Consider the following 18749-nt stretch of genomic DNA (forward strand, 5'->3'; position numbering starts at 1 on the left):
GGTTACATTGTTCGCTTTCCTGCAAATTGTTTCCACATTCTGTATAAATAACCCCAGTGCCAGCGAGGGGGAGGGGGAGAGCGCAGGGGCGCCCAGAGAAAGGGGTGGGAGGAAATCAAATGTCTTTGTTACTCTTGAAAAAGAAGGTGGAGGACGCAGAGGAGCCCTTTGGAGCTGGAGCCTTGGCAGACCCAGCAGAGAGTTGCCGTCGAGCTCGCGTTCAGACCTGGAGGAAGAAGAGTAAACAAGGGGGAGATTATATATAATTATAGACAATCATCTTGCCGGGGATAAACAGGAATCAAAAGCACGGAGGCAGTGAAGTCTGGCACGTCCCCAAGCAGAGAACAGAAGCCAGCCAGTGAGAGGCAATGTGGCTGGAAAGCGCTTCCCTTTGGGCTGTTTTCAGTTAGCTCAGGGGCTGGGTTTTTTTTCTTTTTTTTTCCCCTCTCTTTTTGGCTTGAGGCATTCCCCCATAAAGAGAGGAGCCCGTCCAATGGGAAACAGAAGCCAAACTGAAGTCAGCAGAATCCTTGTCTGCGACATTAATAGATTACCCTGTGAGAAACGTCAGAAACATTTGGAGAAGATACAGCCCGCTTAGGTCAGCAAAACCAACAACAACAGGAATTTCTGAACAAAAAAAAAAAAGAATGGCTTTGGAGATGCTCCGGGAGCTGTGCCTGTGTGTCCTGTGTGTCCCGGGGGCAGACTCCCTTCACAGGACACAGAGGGTGAGCTGTGGCTCCGGGTGCCAGGCGGGTCCTGCTGGCAGCTCCCGTGGATCCGGGGTGGGTGACAAAAAGGTGTCGGGGTCCCTCGGCCGCCTCACCTGCCCCCAGTGTACACGGTGCTGAGCCCATCTGGGAGAGCCACCCGTTTGGAGTATCTCCTCCATTTTGCTGCAAATCAGAGGAGAAAGGATGAGCCATCAGCCCGTGCCACGGGACGGCCCCGCGCTCCCTCCCGCCTCCGCACCCGCAGGGGGAATGAGGGGGAACCGGAGCGTGATGGGACCCTCCCTCCGCCACCTGCCCGCCTGGGGGGACCGTCGGGGGCCTCGCCAGGCGTGGGGACAGTGATTCCCCATCACCACCTGCCTGCCTTTGCTGGGGAGCAGCAGGGACGAGCAACGGGGGACCCAGCTTGTTCTGCCTCCCTTGGCAGACCAGCCACGGCTTCGCTTTTTGGAGATCCTGGGAGAGGGAAGGGAAAAAGGCTCCGTAGGCACCAGAGACTGGCTCTGGCCATAGTCAAACGAGCAAAGTGTGATGCTACAAGTGCTGCAGACAAGACCAGGGGTGCTGAGCCGCCTCCCTGAGTGCTTAACGGTGCCCTGCAAAGGGGCAAGGAGGGGGAAATGATGAAAAACAAAGCCAAGAAACACAACCGAAACAAAGGCATATGGCCCATAAGGATTGGTTTTTGTTTTTTAAAAGAAGGACTTGGGGGGATTTAAAAAAGAAAGAAACCTCATTCGTCCTTCCTTTCCTTTCCTTGGAAAGAAAAGAAGCCTCATTCGTCCTTCCTTTCCTTTCCTTGGAGGCTCTGGAGAGTTGGAGGGAAGGCGACATCGTGACGAACAAAGGACGGCAACCTCAGACGGTGACAGAAGGAGGATTGTTCAGCAAGGCAGTGTAAAAAGCTCTCTCCCAGGCACTATTTTAAATCCAAATAGCTTACAGCCCGCTGAATTCTTAAGCCATTTTCCTCATCTCTCAGCTGTTCTTCATTGAGGACGCAAGCAGATATTTCAAAGCAAAAAAAAAGCAGAGAGGAAAAATAACTACGTATAAGAAATAACCAAACCTGGGTTTAGAATCAGTGTAACAGCACAGGAAGCAGGACATGCTCACAGGCTCCGCTGCCTTCTCCCCTTCGGTACAGGTGCTCTCAATGGCCTTTCTCCTAAGGAAATAAAATGGATTTTTTAAGAGAAATGGCATTTGCTCTATGAGAACAGTGTCACAATGTGGTGAATGATATTACCTGGCTATCCGGGTATAGTATTTTGTGTATTTGCTATGAATTCATTGTCATGGGCATTTTTCCTCCAGGATTTCTTATGCTGACAGTCCTTCCCCAGTGGTGTGTACCTCTGCATGTGCATGTACACACACACGTAAGCCTAAGATCTCTTTACTGGCCATATAGAAACTGTTTGAGCACCACAGACAAGGTCACTCTAAGCATAAAACACGAGCCATGTTCCTCTGAAAACTGCTGGAAAGAGATCAGAAAGAGCGAGCAAAGGAAAAAAAAGACAGTAACAGGTTAAAAAAAATGCATTTGGGGTCCCAGTCTCATCTGCTATAAATTTGCATTGACTCTGTAAGGTAATATTTAAGCAATCTGCTCCCACGCCAAGTTACAGCAGCTACTTCCAAAGATCCCAGACATTCGTGTAGGGAACCAAGAATAAAAACAAGATAACAGAATGATATAAAAAATAAGCTGACCGTGCCCTTTAAACACGTGCCCATGTGCCACGCTGGACAGGAGCAGTGCCAGAAGCTTAGCAATATGGTGAGAGGGAAGAAGTGAGCCAGACTGACAGACCCAGACCGATCAGATCATACCCACCTCACTTTCTCTTTCATTTATCTGTGACCAAGAAGGGAGAAGGACACAGAGCATTTGTCCTGATGTTGTGTCAAAAACGAAATGAGGTTACTGGTCTCCTGCAAGCACAGATGAACATCAATCACAAAACCCTCATAAAGGCATGAAACGCAGTCCCTGGGTGTTATTAGAAAGCAAGAATTAAAAGTTTATCAGGATGGAAAGAGCAGATCCTCAAGGGAGAATGGATTTCATAAGCAATCAGCAAATCCTTCTCCAGGCACCTCAGTGTGACTTGCAAGGCAGTGAGAAAATCAAAAGAGCTACTACCTAAAGAGAATACAGCGAGTGTTCCCAGCAGGCAGCTTAGAAAAACCCCTCAGTGGGATAAAGTGTCAATCCTTTCTCGCCTCTTCCTGCTTTCCTGAAGCAAAGGGGGAAAAAGAAAGAAAAAAAAAAAAAGAAAAGAAAAGAAGAGTACGATGTTTGCATTACTGCTTATTTTTGCCTTGCAAAATGTATTTGTAAGTGCTGGAGGAAAGGTCTCCATTGGTTTATCAGGAAATCTCAGCCCTCGTGTGTGTTAGTTGGCAGTCTCGGCTTGGGACAGGCTGAAGACAGGAATATCAGCCCGACACATCAGTATGGAGGTGCATCCCCAGAGCTCTCTGGGGACCCAGGGCTGGAACAGCAGCTGCTGGAGGTCGGCAGAGCCAAAGCTCACTTCTGGTAAACCCATTTTGGATATTGGAACTTGGCCATGGGGAATGAAAACACGACCGAAGCATTTCTCTAATCCCAGTCCGCCTGGCTGCCGAAGCAACGCAAGTCCCACTTCTGGCAAACCCAACAAGGGAAGGGACACAGATTTCTCCCCCAGCTCCTTGCTGGTGGTGCTGGAAATCCTTGTATTCCCAGTGCTTGAGACCACTACCGTTTCCTAAAATGTCCAACTGCCTAAGCAACTGCATCTCTGAGAGAGGGAACTTCTCACAGGTCGGGTTAAGATCACTGGCTATAGAGGGAGACTCAGGAGCAGAGCTGCACCCATCCTTAGCTACACCCTTCACCACCAGGGACCCCTCCTGAAGTCGCCGTCTCCCTGCTCAGGTGCTCAGGAGGCAGATGGATAAAAATGCCACCAAGAAAAAGCGCTTCCCCCTTTCGCTGTTCTCCCCCCTCTGCTGTTGCTGTCAGCCCTTACACAGCCACTTTGGAAATCAGAATCTCCAGTGCTTATGAAATACCTGGTGGTGCTGAGGGGAAGGATGAGAGCAGCCTCCGGGCCAGGGCTGCCGGGCACAGGCACCTTGCAATATGCTGCCTGTAATGAATGCAGCAGGGGGAACGCTACATCTCCTTTAATGAAAAAAAAACCCCACCTGCTTCAAGCTTCTGAAGGGCTATTATAAGCTGTGGCACGATGAAACTCAAGACATAAACCTCCTTATATTTAATAATACATGTTATAGATTTTTCCTGCGGAGAAAGTTCAATGAACACCGGTTTTTGTTTAAATCTTTTGTTGCAAATATTGATTATTCATTGAAAATCTAAACCCTGAAGATTTGACCAAACGCTTTTACAAAAGTTCAGATTTCCGCACTGAAGCAGACATTTCCAAAAAGTAGCAACCATTTTGCTGTACAGTGACTGTTAGCAGAAAAGCAACTCTGAGGGTAAGTTTTTAATTGGCTCATACAAATGCGTATGCAAATGTCCATAACTGCGTTTCAGATGAAACGACTTACCCCCTGAAACAAAAACCCATCTACAATAGACGCTACAGAAAAGCAGCAAGCAAAAGTATTCTGATCTTAGCATATAATAAAAGCAGATTAATAAGGTCAATTTATCTGCCACATCGGGGTTCCCAAACTGTCCAAAACCAACCCTCCCAACAGCACACCTCCGGAGCTGTGACACCCGAGCCACGGCCGCGGAAGAGGTACCATTCCTGAGTTTGCTATTAAATTGCTGTCTCGATGAGAAGATAGGCCAGTTAATCTGATTCGAAGGGTGCATTTTTATAACTGATGCAACATGAAGGTGGTGTTGTTTAGAAGACGTATTTGTACATCACATTCTTTAAAATACCAGATCAGCTCCCGAACGCCGGCTGCAGTGCGTGTTTGATTGGCTTTTATTCCCCGAACTGGAGGGGGGCTGGGGAGAGAGGTGGAGCAGCCACCAGGAGAAGGGGATTGAAAGGCACACAAGCCAGAAGGAAGGCAAAGAGAGAGGAGGAAGATCAATTAACGACCCGATCCTGGTGAGAAAACAAGTACAAATGTGATCCCTAAAGTTAAGGGCGTTGGTTGGAGCGAGGAGGCGGATCGATAGCCGTTAGCCACGGCGCGGGCGGGGAGGCAGCACGGGGTGGCAGGAGCCCAGCGCCAGGTTACAGGGGACAGGGCGAAAAGTCCCCAGCTTACAATAAAGCAGCTTGAAGGTGACAGATTTCATTGTTGAAGGTGATAAAATTCCACGTGGCGCGCTGCAAAACAAGGGCTGGAGCTCAGCCCGCAGCAAGGGAGGCAGCGCCCCAGATGATGCGGTGGTGGTTCCTCCTCCTCTCCTCTCCCTGGGAACGGGGGGCGAAGGGTCCCGGTGCCCCAGGTAGGTGACAGGTTCCCTCTTGCCTGACACAGAGCAGGTGCAGCCGCCGCTTGTGAGCCAAACCTCAGGAGTTTTCCCCAGAAAAATGGAAGCATGATGGTGCTGGCCCAGAGCGGCGTCTCCCCGGGGTGGGCACCGCAGCACCACACACAGCAGCAAAAAGGGCTGTCACCGACAGAGAGAGCCCAGCAGCAGGCAGGGTCCTGCAGGATAGGTGTCAAACTCAGCTAACCAGGTCATGCACCTTCTCCTCTTCCTCCTTCGTTTAACTGCTCTCCCCAACTGGCTAAGAAGATCTCTGATGAGGGCACACCAGCACGGGCCCATCAGGAACAAGGTGTCCTAAAAATGTCAGGCTTTGTTTTCCAAAATATACCCCCCCCGATGCTGTTACACCTGCAGCAAAAGCCTGACCTTCGCTGCCTTTTAACTCATGCCCACTTTGCTGCAAACGCTTTGTGGACGGGCTCAGTAAGGACAGGTGTCATCCTTTTTTTGGTCTAACAGAGGATCAGTGTGGTCTGGACACTGCCCCCAGTCAGGCTGCTTGAAATGCAGGGAAGATTCGGCAGCAGGGATGTGAGAGCATCAGGAAAATCAAAGCCTGAGACTAAACTAGCAATTAGACCAGCCTTGGAATATATTTAAGTCAAATCAATCCGCACAAGAATTGCAGTCACGGTGCGCTTCGTGCCCACGCTTCTCCCTCCCTCCTTCCCCTCGTCTCCTGCAACCCGGGGCTGAGATCCAGCCTCACTGTCTGCCTCATCAGAATATGCACAAAGTGTAGCGACAACGCCTCTCCGAAGATGCTTTATCAGTTTTGCAAAGTCCCAGTTCACCCTCCTCGTGCGGATCTATTTACATATTGATGTATTTATTCGACTCTCTCCACCAGGCATGCCCCATGAGATTAAACCGTTTTATTTACAAAGACATTGGGGTTGCAGCTCCTAACAATTAAGTCAGCCAAGATATAACTCTGCATGTGCTTTCAGATTGATGTGTGAACAGACAAATCGGCCTTGTCAGCAATTCCAGAGCAGCTGGGGTTGGGGGGGAGGACTGGTGAAACCCCATCTATATAAACCAGTCAATAGCTGCTGTAACTGGGAAAAATGCATTGGGGTGGTGGGAGGCACAAATATGCAGAAGGGAAAGATAACGAGCCAGCGGAAGGAGTGATGGATAAAACTTGGAGGAGAAACTTTGCCAACAGGGCTCACCTCAAAAGATTGGTGCTTCAGGGTAGTTTGTGCTTCGTGGGGACTTGCAGGCTCTCGGGGGAGGCACCTGCTCCATCTCGCCCCCCAAAATCACCTGTTAGAAAAGAGCCCCCCACAGAGGGCTCGCTGGGAAGAAAACGGGGGTGGGAGGAGAAGAGAGAAACAGAGAAATACCTTCTGAGATGAAAGTCAGCAAAAGGTGATTACAGAGAGACAAACTGCTGCCCTGCCACTGATGGGATGCTCCAGGAATGGTACTGAAGCCCTTTCCACAGAGAGCTTCTCCCTGGGCAGATCCCAGGGGAACACCTCTCGTCCTTCTCTCCCTCAGCATCTGATCAGGCTGCATCCCTCAGCGTCCTCCTTCTCCGTACCCTCTCCCTTCTCATCCACACCTGGGGGTATCTCTGAGGAGGAAACGTCGAGGTGACATCGGTAGGTTGATGTCATTCACAGTGGGCCAGGCTGTGGATTGAGGGGGGGACACATCGTTATGGGGGAACAACACTCTTGGTTCTGCTTAGAGCCCCACAGTGCCTGCCCTGCTCCCCAACAGCCATCACACCTAAACCCCGGCGCTCGCCCACCCCATCCTTAGCAGGGGGTCTCAATTAAAACAGCTTTCCTCCAAGCGTGTGGCTGTCCTACAGGTGGACACCTCTCTAGCACGTGTTCCTGCTGGTTTCTCTGCCTCCCACCGGATGAAGGATGTCCATCAGAGCATTTTCAGGCCACCTTCAACACAAGAGCTGAAGTCACCTGCCTATTTAGACCGGTATAAATCTGGCACGCAATTGCCTCTCCCTGACAGCAATCTCAGCCGGTGCCAGCGTTCTTCTTAGCATCTCTGACATTTCAAAATTATATTTAGAGACCTGGATGGCAATTTAATTTTGAAGTTTTCTACCGAACACTGTTATATAAATATTCTGCACCACCTGCCTATGGGTCTATTGGTGCATAGCAAGCCTGCGCCGTTGCCGTTAATTAAACGGGCAGAGGCAGCCCAAGGAAGGAGCACTAAATAGCAGTCTAACCATCTTAAAAGTCGGCACTTGTCTCCTTATTAATTCTCACCCTGATCTTTTGCATAGCACTATCGCCAGGCTAATTAATCACAGGTGCAAGCTCAAGCATTAATTGCAACAATGAATCATTTTTTTTTTCCCGTCTGTGCCTGGCCATTTCTAGCCTATAGGAATGCAGCTACTCCCGTTACTTTTATAATTATTATAAATATAGAGCCAGCAACATGCACTACATTTTGTAGGCATTAAAAAAGACATGGTATTTGGCCCGAAGCGTTAACAATCTGGTGCATATTCAGGGGAGTGATGAATGCGTCTCACTGACAAGTCTGAAAATGTGTTCCCTGAATCATTTTAATTCAGGAAACTTTACGAAGGTGCTAGGAAAAGCACAGGTTTTAGGAATCCAGTGTCTGCAGCCCTCCTGCTCACCGTGCTTCGGCAGGTCTTGGCCACTCATGGCTTGTGGGGACTTCCAAGGCACACGGCAAGCTCCAGGTCTCTGCCCAGCCCATCTCTTCCCCACTGGAAAATCATACAGGACAGGAAGACAGAGTGCAGATGGTTGAGGGGGGGAAGCTCTGTAACCTCTGTGCCTCCAGGCTCAGTTTGAGGGAGATGGATGGAAAGCCTCGATGTCTGGATGAAAAGATGGGATGTGGGGAACCCTGGAGGGTGAAGCACATGGTGGGGACTCCCGGTGGGGTGGACACCTGTGGGTCTGACCTCGGCGAAGGGGCCGTGGGCTCCAGGGGCTCACAGGACAGATGGTCACTCTTCAGGACAGGCTGGAGGCAGGACCAGGGTGGGGGACGACACCACCATAGCCTTTGCTATCCTCACCAGTGCTGGGTGAGCCCGTACCTCCTCCTGGCACGGGGATGGAAACGCGCCTGATGTGCTGCACAAGGGGTAAGAAAAACTGCCGACGCTGCCGTTGGGAGAGATTAGATTATAAATGTATTAAATGACTAAGGTGCATTAGGCGTCCTTCCCAGGCCAAAGCACCTGCATACACAATGCCTGGCTGTGATGTGGGGTTGACAGGTTCAGGCAAATGGTTCAGGACTCGTTTTCAGTGTCAGGCTGGCAGAGCGCACTCCAGGCACGGGCTTTTGATGCTGGGGAAGACAAAGCCAAAGCCAGGAAAACAGAGCTTTTTAGGGAGAAAACAAAAGCTAAAATTTGAACAGCTATAAAAACACAATTTGTCATCCCAACTACAGTAAATATTTCCTTTCTTTGCTTGCACAGAGGCTGGGGAGAAGAAGAAGTGGCTGAAGGAGAGCTCAAGGTGAGCGCCCGTTATTTACTGCTGCTGATGAATAAGCAAACCCCCACGTTGCGTTTTCCTCCCGGGCAGCAAAAGCTCCGGACTGCTTAACAGTCTGGTTAGTTGTTATTTTTTCCCCTCCTGGGGTGCATTTTACATGCTGTTCCGGTGAAACGCAGCACCACTATTAATTGTTCACAAACACATAAAACACACGGAATTCTCCTTCGCCACCACCGCAATCCCAGCAGATCAAATGGGAGAGAGCTGGAAAAGTCACCCACCAAGACAGAGGTTGGAAGGATAATGCAAAAAAAGATCCAAGAGGATTTGTGTATATTTATATTTTTTTTAAAAATATAATATACTTCTCTCTGCCTGTTTAAAAGCATAGACTTGTTTGAACTTCCTAGGGAAGTCGGGAGCATTGAAGAGAAATTGGCAGGCTCCGATCTGGCTGCTTTTCCTTATTATGAGAAAATACACTCTCGTCTCCTTGTCTAAGGGTATGAATTCTTCATCTCATATTGTGTTTGCACAGAAGCGTGAAATGTATCCCGAACGTTGGTCTCCATCCCCCCTTCCCAATGCCAGAACAAGGCGGGCAGTGAGACATGCAATGAGAACGGGGAGGCCACAGAAGCGGGGGAGCGAGCGAGCGGCCGCTTCTCTTCCAAGGCCTGGGCTCCAGCACCGCATTCACCAGATCCACGGGATTTCAAAGGAAAACCCAAGGCACGTATTTCCTCCGAAATGATGCTGGGGGGCCCTGGTCTGTGTGCTGCTGTCCCTGTGGGAAGCCCCCGCCTCCCTTTCCGTGGATGTTTCCCCTGCTGCCCCTAAATCACCAAATCATGGGGAGACCCGGGGGAAGGGAATTAAATGGCAGGGATCACGCTGCCGTGTGCCGCTCACCTTATTTGTTTTAAATGACCATGAAAGCAAAGGGGGAAGAAAACACACAAGTGGAAACTTAATTGAGCTGCTGAAATGTCTTTAAAGGAGCATTTTGGGCTGGATTATGATGCCTCAGCTCCCACTGGTGGCATTTCCTCACATGAGTGGGCACCTGATCGGGCAGCTCGGCCGGGCCCCTTTCTCTAAACAATCTGTATCTCTTGCTTGGAGCCACCTGTATCTCTTGGACTTGGAGCTGAGGACAACCAAGGATACCCAGCTCTGGGGACTTGCCAAGATGTTTGAGAATACCAGACTGCAGGCACCTCAACCAGGGGAGGTTCAGGCTGGATATTAGGAAAAATTTTTTCACTGAAAGGGTTCTCAGGCATTGGAATGGGCTGCCCAGGGAGGTGGTTGAGGCCCCATCCCTGGAGGTGTTCAAAAGACGGGTTGATGTAGTGCTGGGAGGTATGGTTTAGTGATGGTGCTCCTTGTTTGTTGTGTGGGTGACTATTTTTGACGGTTGGACAAGATGATCTTTAAGGTCCCTTCCAACCTAGAAGATTCTGTGATTCTGTGATTCTGAGTGGGCACCTGATCGGGCAGCTCGGCCGGGCCCCTTTCTCTAAACAATCTGTATCTCTTGCTTGGAGCCACCTGTATCTCTTGGACTTGGAGCTGAGGACAACCACGGATACCCAGCTCTGGGTCCTTGCCAAGGTGTTTGAGAAGATTGCGTGCTTCAAAAACGGCCAGGAAGGGACCAGACTGCAGGCACCCCAACATCATTGAGGGCTACAAGGCCTTGTGGCCTTGTTTCACAGCAGGGTTTGCCTCCACCAAGACCAAGAGGTCTGTTGGCCCAGCTGGGCTCCAGCACCAGGAGGGAAAAGCTGTAGCCCCATCTGCCCCTGCTGCCTTCTCCCCTGGAAGCTCCACTTCTTGGGCAGGAGGAAGGGGGAACCTGCTCTGCTCTATTCATGGGCACCAAAGCGCAAAGGCCCCTCTGGCACGAGGTGACAAAACCAGTCGCAGCCACAAAGCGGCCCTGGTTAGATGCTGTCTCAGGGTGGAGGTGTGGGAAGAGCCTGTAGACGGGCCACAAAGCCCAAGGAGGACGTGTGGGCAGAAGAGCACGTAACAGAGCCGGGCAGCAGCCAGACTGGGAGAGGAGAGCGACCGGAGGGACAAGAGTGCCACAGGAACAAGAGGGAACTTCCCAGTGGAGTTGGTCAGCAAAAAAAGACCAAAACGTGGGGAGAAGATTCTGGCAGAGAAGAGGGAAGAAGTGCCCTGACCGCCGGGCTGGAGCTTGAACCTAGGAGACAGGGAGCAAAGGAAACCCAAGCTGTGGAAAGGCAGACACCACAACTCGGCACAAGCCAAGCCACCCACACCTGAGGGAGAAGGCAGGGCGGGAGCCTGTGGGAAAAGGGGGCTCAAGAGATCTGCTGTGGGAGCCCAGGGATCTGCCAGGGAACCTGCTGGACCTGCTGGAGCAGCTGCACACGGGCTAATCTCCCAACAGAACAGAACTTGCCTCTGGCTTGTTACACCTGAATTTGATTATGTGTCCAATACGCACCGAAGTAAAGAAAAACGTGTTCCTCTCTAGTCAATCTTTTGCTAGACCTTAAAATCCTCTAACCTTCAAGAAACTCAACCAAAAACCCTTCAGGAAGGGTCCCTGCGCTTTTATGCATAGGTTCTGAGTCCTGTGCACATCCAAACAAAGGCATGTGGGAGGAGGGAGAGCTGAGCCCCTCTGCCCTGCCGTGTGTGTCCCCCTTACACTGGCCAGGCACTGCACAGGGTCCACAGCTCCTTCCTCAGCCATTTGCCCCGTCCAGAGCTCTATCCCAGCACTGGGAAGGGATGCAGTCCCCAACTGTCAGCCCCACAGGACCCAGAAGGAGTTTTCAGGACACCCTGTCTCCAGCTCAGCCCCTCCTGCCCTTACCCTCCATACCCTAGACGTCTTCCCTAGTGCCTTCCAACCACAGCTGAAGATTTCCACCACCTCTTCAAGGGGATGTCCAAGGCATCCTTGGTCTTTGCTACAGTTTCAGTCACCTGCCATGACACCTCAGACCTGGTTTTTTCCCCATTAATTAGTGCTTCTACAGGACAACAGCTAAGTGGCACGAGTAAGGGAGCTGGTGGAAGCTCACTCAGGGAGGGATATAAACATTTAACTCTCCATGTGGACAGGAACGGGAGGGTGCGTATGGACAAAACCATCAGCTTTAACGTTCCTGGACATGTCAGCCAGCCCAAGTAGGAAGAACTGGCTAGAAATGAGCCCTGAGATTCAGTGTCCTTCATTTTTAAAGGAAGAAACCAAACCAGCACATGTTCTCCAGCCTCTGCCACTGTTTGCAGGACCCCTTGAGATGGGCCGACTTCCCCAGCACTGGTACCTCCTGTAGGTCTGCCAGGACCTGGAGCCCTGGGAGAGCTTCCACATCCACACACCCCAGGGGAGCTCCCATGACCCTGGTGCTCTGAAATGCAGGCAGGTAGTGAGGGTGAGGAGGAGGCACACACCCTACTTCAGCTGGGAAGATAATTAAAAGGCCAGTCAGGGATGGGAGAGGGGATGGAGACCTTCCTCAGCACCTCGTGCTCCACTGGGTCTCACTAGGTCAGCACTTTCTGGGAATTGCTGCATTCCCAGATGTTGATTGGGCATCTGACAGGAGATGAATAAAGCCCATAAAGTTCTTATTTCTGGCTATAAAAAATAATAATGAAAAGCAGACAGAGATGGGGGATAGGCTGCCCTGAGCTTTCCCAGGCTGCACGGAGCTGAATGGAGAAGGAGCCACCTTCAGTTGCCTTCCCTTCTCATTTTCTGCTGCCTGTATGCCATGCACAATAGGCCTGAAATGGAGCAGCTGGATGATATTTGTGTACAGTCAGAAGTATTCCTCAATGCCTGTCAAAGGGACTCTCTTCTATTTATTTTGCATGACCTTTTCCTGCTGGCAGTGCCAGAGCTCCCCAGCCATAACCCTCCTCCAGAGCCTCTTGTGCTGAGCCAACCCCACCCTGAGTCCAGGACTCGGGACCCGGGGGTCTGCAAACCAGAGCTGCTCAGAAGTCACCACGAAGGCCAGGTCACCTTCTTTTAATAATGACTACTCTGACTCCAGCTCTGCAAGGGACAACTCCTGTTACCATGTCAAAGGCTGCCCTGCTTCCTCGTACCTCTCTCCCCAGAGGTACAAAGACGCCTGTGCTTCCAGGTCCTCTGTAGCTAAAGAACAAGTTCTGAATATCAACAGTTTCTTTCGGGCTCTGCTGTATCAGCCTGGGGGTATTTGGCTGGGGCCCCTGAGCAGTTCTGAGATTTTAAGATGCATCTCTGGATAGAGATTTGCTACACAGCTGCTGCCAGAAGAGCTGCCTTTGTCCCTCCCTGCAACAGTGACTCCTCTCTCTCAGGAAGCTCTGCAAAAGGTGCAGATCTTACCACGCCACCACCTCCCAAAGCCAGGGGATGGCTAGATTCAGAGGGTGAAGGGGATGTTTATAAACAATTTCGAGGGTTTGCGACCCTCACAACCTGGGATCTAAATGAGCTCCTGAGCTGCACCCATGAGAAGTCCTCAACAACCCACAAAACTTGAGGGAGGGCAAAGGTGTCTCTGCCCCATCGGTGCCTTCCCCGTCCAGAGCTGATACAGAGCCTGGGACTCCCTTCGTTTCGGCACCAGCCTGAGCATCACAGAGCAGGTCACACACTGCTGCGCTGGGAACACGAGCTCCTGAGCTGCATCCATGAGAGGTCCTCAACAACCCACAAAACTCAAGGGAGGGCACCCCATCGGTGCCTTCCCTGTCCAGAGCTGATACAGAGCCTGGGACTCCCTTCGTTTCGGCACCAGCCTGAGCATCACAGAGCAGGTCACACACCACTGTGCTGGGAACAACAGCACGTACCCAGGGACACCTCGTCTGGCTCCGGATGAGCTCCCAGATCCAGCTCTCTCCATGGCAATCAATCAGAGCAGTCCTGTTCCAGGCTGAAATCCAGGTTGGAAACTGAAAAGAAACAGTCAGATGTGTATTAACACTGTTTTATGAGGTGGGCACCACCACAAGGAGGATGTCCAGCCTGGCTGTCACTTCCTCTCCACGTGGTGGCATGAAGCAACGTTGCATTATTGTGGTGAGCTTCCAGCCAGAAGCCAACTCCTAGACATCTCATAAAGCCAGAACAGAAGAAGCTCTTCTGGAACAATAAAGCCTTCAGCCCAGAAACTGCCGCAATCTGCATGGACAAACCTTCTGCTAGACCTCTGAAGGCCAAAGAGTTAATTACTGATCTACAAACCAGCAAGTTGCCTGGATACCACAGGGTACGCTCTGGTTACACTTGTGCAAACAGTCTGGCACCAGGCAGTGACGCACACACCTATGCATTGAACTCTTCTATTTTCCCAAGCCTCAACCTCAGTTGCCGGCGTAATGGACTGGGAATATACATTTAAGGTGGGAAGCATTTCTGGAAACTGGCTATTCTTCAAAGGCATATTTACTTCATGTTCCAATAGCCACAATTCAATAAATGTACAGCAACGTTACACTGGGTTAAAACATCTGGGACAAAGCAAGAATGAAACTCCCATTACCATTTTATTCAATATTTTTATCAATGATGCTATAAAAAATCCTTGTTGTGGCAAAGTTTGAAGATTGGTGGCAGGGACACAACAAGCAGGATGGGACCATCAATACGCAGCCACCCAAAATGACTGAGGGTTGGGCACACTCCAGCAACTCAATAAATGTACAGCACCATTACACTGGGTAAAAACACCGGGGACAAAACAAGAGTGAAACTCCTGCTACCGTTTTATTCAATATTTTTATCAATGACCTAAATGACGCTATAAAAAATCCTTGTTGTGGCAAAGTTTGAAGATTGGTGGCAGGGACACAACAAGCAGGATGGGACCATCAATACGCAGCCACCCAAAATGACTGAGGGTTGGGCACACTCCAGCAAAACCCGATTTAAGAAGTCGAACACAAGGTAAGACATCTGAAACCAGAAATGCAGGTTACAGGACACTGCCTCGGAAAGGAGTTGCTTTGAAAAGGACTTGGAAGACACGGCAGAGATCTCCTGTAGCCCAAAAGCTGCCATAAAGGGCCTCCTCTGATCCTCAGCGTTGAGAAAGGGAGACCCCGGCAGGAAGAATTCCTTCTCATATGCGGCACAGAGACCATCTGCTGGAAAGCCACGTCCAGCCATGTTCCTCCCATCATGGGGAAAGAGAAAATACAGAAGTGACTCAGGAAAAGCCAAAAAATGACCCTCAGACCCTGAGTCCAGCTTCTGATGAGCCCAACAACATGACTGAGACGGGATCTGATTACTGCTACCGGCACTAATTATGGGGGAAGACAATTGTGAGAGAGGGCTCTCGGGTACCACGATGCCCCTTCCAAGACAACTGCCAAAGCTGGCAGTTAGAAATTTAACCTTGAAATACAAGATAACACAAACAGCAGCGAAGGCCGCTCCGGAGAAGCTTGCCAGAGAGTGAGGTGAAATTACGAGAGTAGCTGCTTTTCAGAAGGTTCTCTTTAACTCAGCTTCTGGGAAGACACGCTGTGGGGAGCTGGACTACACGTGGCTGGGGGAAGCCCTAGGTTACCAGACTGGAGTCTCGTTCTTGCACAAACTGTTCAGAGCAGGCGTTCCTTTGTATCTGAAGGAAGGGAGAAAGCATTGTGGAAAGGCTCAGGCAGCCAAAAAGCCTTTTCCTAGCTGCCTCCTACTCTGCCCTGTGCTCAGGGGGATACTTCCACTGCTTAAGCTTCACGTACTGTAAGTTATACGACTGTCTCTTCCCAAATTAAGCAAACACAGATTCCCTCCTGCTGAGCTGAAAATCTCGGTATCAGTTTCTCCAGTCCTCACCAAATCCTCACCAGTCTGGCTCTGGAGAAAATGCATAAAGAACCCCTGTCTGCTCCTAGTTCCAGCTGGGGAGCCGTGCGGATATCAGCGAGGTTTCAGGGGGTAGCAGAGCAGAAACCAGCTCAGCATGCTCATCTTCTCAAGCTAAGTCTGTCCTTCTGTTTCCACAGATTAGCTCTTTGCCTGCATTCCCCCTTGCGCGGCGGTGCCAGCCTGGCCACAGCGACAGCGAGCAGCGAGCAGCGGGAGGCCCCGCTCCATCCAACACCAACTCCCACATCTCTGACAGTGGCAGCTTTTGTTCTCCAGGCTCCTCTCTGATCTCTCCAGCCCCGTCGTACAGCGCTCTACATTCCTCCTTCAGGGCCCCCTCCCGAAGTCACTCCGAAAGATAGTATATTACTTTTCTATTTCAAATCCAGACCGGGCATCTGATCGAAAATAAAAAGGGATCACTCATCACGCTGATGCAGAAGGGTCCTTTTTCCAGCTCTCCCTTGGTTTTGCAAGCTGAACTCTCGGAAGTGTGTCCCGGTTTGAGGTAAAACCAGATCAATTTTGTGTTCTGTAACTTTGCATTTTAGTTAGGCCTTTTCTAACTCTCTGAAATTAATGGCATATTGTGGAGAAAACTGTTCCTTCTCAGAGTGATCAGACCAATGTTTGTGCTACATGCCAGGGAATGGTATGTAGAGAGGCCCTTGCTTATACTTATTGCTATAACAACCAAGGGCAGCCAATTTTCGTTATTTGCCCCTTAGAGGGTCGGAAACGGAAAAAACGTAGAGGGGTCACATCTGTGGGGAGGAACGGACAGGACAGGTGACCCAAACCTGACCAACAGGGGTATTCCATCCCATCTGCCCCATGCTCAGTATAAAAGCTGAGGGATCAAAAGGTCAACTCTCTTCCTGCAATGGCCGATGTCCGAAGAGGACCCTGTCTGTTCATCTGCCTTTGATCCCCATGTGTTCCTGACTCCAGAGCTGGAATCCTGCTCCTGTCCATCACCGAGTCCAGTCTGGGACTTCCCCAGTGCCTGGTGGTGATGGGACTGTCATCCTGGGAGCTTGATACAGTTTGGTATATATGTTGTATCTATTTCATTATTTTCTTCTCTTTTATTTTAATATTATTTTTTGATTAAAGTAGTTTAGTTAATTCTAAACTTTTTAATCTCCTTATCTCTTCCTCTCCTCTTTTGGGGGGGGGGAAGGGCCATCTGTTGGTTCGGTTGCGGTGATTTCGGCTGAAACCACGACAAAGTGAAAATTCATCTTTGGTTTGAATACCCAGGGAACACATAGACCTGGGCAGTGTGATACAGGGAGTGCATTTTCTAGATTAAAACGTGGATAAACCAATAAAGCTAATCTTAACTGTGCATCTTCCTGCCAAACAGAGGCTGGAAACTCGTGTCACAGCTAGTGGGTGACCTACACTTCTCACTGCCTCACACAGCACACCCTCTCTGGGCTCCTCAGTGGGACCCAGGCAACTTTCCCACTCAGAGACTGGATCTGGGGTGGAGAACCAGAGGCAAGTTTTCTCAGCAGATTCGAAGTCTGTCCAGACAGTGCCATCCCTTCCCTCCAGGGGAACAGCAACGCTAATCACGAAACAACCAACTTCCTGATTGCAAAGGATTGCTTCCCTGGAACAAAAGCATTTCAGAGTGAACACGTTATAAAAACACTAGAACAGGCTGTGCATGTTCAGATTAACTTTCATTAGCGATTGCCGGGAGCGAGAGGCTGGTCTGACCAGCTTCCTGCAGACTCTTCTACAGCTGGATTGGTGTTTGGTTCATTTTGGAGCAGGAGAGCCCTTTTGAGGTGACTCTCCCGACCTTCCTCACTGCATGTAGGTCCATGCTGCAGAACTGGATTCCTTTCAGACAAAACTAAACGACAAGATGAGCTCCAGAGAGCTACACAACATGTCCCCAGCTGCTATTGAATGTTCTAGACTAGAACTAGACTAGAACTAGACTACTCCTACACAACATGTCCCCAGCTGCTATAGACTAGAACTAGACTAGAACTAGACTACTGGAAAGAGTCCAGCGAAGGGCAACAAAGATGATTCAAGGATCGGAGCATCTCCCTTATGAGGAGAGACTGAGAGAGCTGGGACTCTTTAGTCTGGAGAAGAGAAGGCTGAGGGGAGACCTTATCAACGCCTACAAGTATCTCAAGGGAGGGTTGAAGGAGGAGGGAGCCAGACTCTTTTCAGTGGTTCCCAGTGAGAGGACGAGGGGCAACGGGCACAAGTTGGAACAGAAGAGGTTCCACTCAAATATGAGGAGAAACTTCTTCACGGTGAGGGTGACAGAGCCCTGGAAGAGGCTGCCCAGGGAGGGTGTGGAGTCCCCTTCTTTGGAGATTTTCAAGCCCCGCCTGGATGCTCCTGAGTAACATGCTCTGACAAGCTCTAGGCAATCCTGCTTCAGCAGGGGAGTTGGACTAGATGATCTCTATGGTCCCTTCCAACTCTAAAATTCAGTGAAATTCAGTGAAATTCCAAGCCACAGGGCCAGATCAGACCTATCCCAAGCAAATCCCCCAAAATGCATAGAGCAGACCAGCCCCAAACGTTTCACCCCCGAGATCTGCTCCTCCCACACTTTGCTGGTGCAAGGTGTAACCACCAGGAAACCTCTTTCTGCACCTGCTTAAAACTTTTGCCCATTCCACTCTCTTCTCATTTAGCTAGACAAGATTTCCCTTAGGAGGAGACAGAAGGTGGCATGTTTGGAGCTAGCAGCTTACCCTGCTGTCATGTCAGCGCAGCCTTCAGAGGTCTTCTCCCTGGAAGCACAGCTGCCCTAGCAAACCCTGGGGCTTCTCTAACTCACTGGCAGGCTCTGAAGAAAAAAAAAGCCAGGGCTGAGGTTCAGGTAAGGAACCATGTGTTCTCATGCTGGAGGCACTGAAGGAGACAGAAGGTCAGGTGAATTCCTGTAAAGAAATTACCAGCATCATTAAGGATTAATAATTATTTTTGCATCTGATAAGTTATTGTAGCACTAATTTCCTGCAACATTTTCTTAGCTGCTGTGGGCATGACCAAATTCTCTGCGAGCTCCCTTCTGGTCCGTTACCTGACATGCTCAGATGACAGCCTGTGTAAGACACGCTCATTCACTAGTTATTTTCCAATTAGCATGTAGCTGTGGTGTGATGAGTAATCTTGTACGGAGAGAG

General features: G+C 50.2%; 1 long non-coding RNA gene across 2 annotated transcripts; it reads right to left on the reverse strand.

Moving 5' to 3' along the window:
* Positions 1–5: 5 nt before the first annotated feature.
* On the reverse strand, positions 6–18474 carry LOC106894855. 2 transcript variants are annotated; one of them, XR_001413325.1, is made up of 8 exons: positions 18315–18474; positions 13554–13655; positions 6408–6872; positions 2584–2681; positions 1990–2220; positions 1810–1908; positions 833–902; positions 6–226 (listed from the first exon to the last, which is right to left on the reverse strand). It is a non-coding gene; the product is annotated as an uncharacterized LOC106894855 (long non-coding RNA). The 2 variants fall into 2 exon arrangements; XR_001413326.1 differs by lacking the exons at positions 6–226; positions 833–902 and adding an exon at positions 1527–1722 and having other exon boundaries at positions 1857–1908.
* Between the last annotated feature and the right edge of the window lie 275 nt (positions 18475–18749).

The sequence above is a fragment of the Calidris pugnax genome, unplaced genomic scaffold (assembly GCF_001431845.1).
Source record: "Calidris pugnax isolate Ruff unplaced genomic scaffold, ASM143184v1 scaffold237, whole genome shotgun sequence".
In the NCBI taxonomy this organism is placed as follows: domain Eukaryota; kingdom Metazoa; phylum Chordata; class Aves; order Charadriiformes; family Scolopacidae; genus Calidris; species Calidris pugnax.